General features: G+C 40.2%; 1 non-coding gene across 1 annotated transcript; it reads left to right on the plus strand.

Moving 5' to 3' along the window:
- Positions 1 to 939: 939 nt before the first annotated feature.
- On the plus strand, positions 940 to 1046 carry LOC141616447 (small nucleolar RNA R71). The gene has a single exon (XR_012530795.1). It is a non-coding gene; the product is annotated as a small nucleolar RNA R71 (small nucleolar RNA).
- The last annotated feature ends 202 nt before the right edge of the window (positions 1047 to 1248 follow it).

The following is a 1248-nucleotide window of genomic DNA, read 5'->3' on the forward strand; positions in this document are numbered from 1 at the left end:
TCATTCTCACTAGCTCTCACAACTTCATTCTCAACTTGCTCCTTCGGTGCTTCATATCTTGTACCACTTCTCAAGTGAATGGCACTAACCGTTTCATGTCTAGGGGGATTACTTTGAGGTGGTAATTGCCCCTTTTGTCTTTGTGAGCTTGAAGATGCTAGTTGGGTCAATTGTGTTTCCAACATCTTGGTGTGAGCCAGAATGTTGTTGATGGTGGTGTCTTTTGCTTGGCTATCTTTTTGCATTTGAGTGAAAAATTCTTGTTGATTCTTTTGCATTTGGAGGACCGCGTTTTGGACATCAAAACCTTGGTCATTTTGGTGATTGTATGGATTTTGATTTTGGTAGCCTTGGTTTTGATTGTAAAAGGGTCTTTGATTTTGATTTCTCATGGGTGGTGGAGTGTATGTTGTTTGAGGGTTTTGAACATTTTGGCTTTTGTATGAGAGATTTGGATGGAACTTGGTGTTTTCATTGTAAAAATTTGAATAAGGGGTACCACTTTTGTAAGCTTGGAAAGCATTAACTTGTTCGGTTGTTCCCCTACATTCACTTGAGTCATGACCCAAAGTTCCACAATTCTCACATATCCCACTTGGGATTGATGAGGATGCCGTCATGGCATTGACATGATGCTTTGATGATTTTGAGTTTTCCTCAAGTCTAGCAATAGCTTGTTCAAACTTCAAGTTGATTGTGTCAATGTGAGCACTAAGTTGAGCACCCAATTGAGTAACGGAATCCACTTCATACTTTCCTCCTCTAGTAGCCTTGCGAGGTCTACTATATTGTGAATTATGGACCGCCATTTCCTCAATCTTGTTCCATGTTTGATTGTCATCAACTTCGGTGAACATTCCATTTGATCCCATATTGAGAATGTTCCTTGAATCTTCATATAAACCATTCCAAAATTGTTGCACTAAAAACCATTCGCTAAGTCCATGGTGAGGACATGAGCGACAAATACCTTTGAACCGCTCCCAAGCTTCATACAAAGATTCTTCATCCCTTTGCTTAAAACCCGTGATTTGAGCTCTTAGCATGTTAGTCTTTTCCGGTGGGTAGAATTTTTTGTAGAAAGCTAGAGCTAACTTCTTCCAAGAATCTATTCCAAGGGTGGCCTTATCAAGGCCCTTCAACCATTGCTTTGCGGTGCCGATTAACGAAAAAGGAAATAAGACCCATCTTATTTGGTCTTGAGTCACGCCCGTTTGAGAGATAGCTTCACAATAATCGCAAAAGGTT

The sequence above is a fragment of the Silene latifolia genome, chromosome 11 (genome assembly GCF_048544455.1).
Source record: "Silene latifolia isolate original U9 population chromosome 11, ASM4854445v1, whole genome shotgun sequence".
Lineage (NCBI taxonomy): Eukaryota > Viridiplantae > Streptophyta > Magnoliopsida > Caryophyllales > Caryophyllaceae > Silene > Silene latifolia.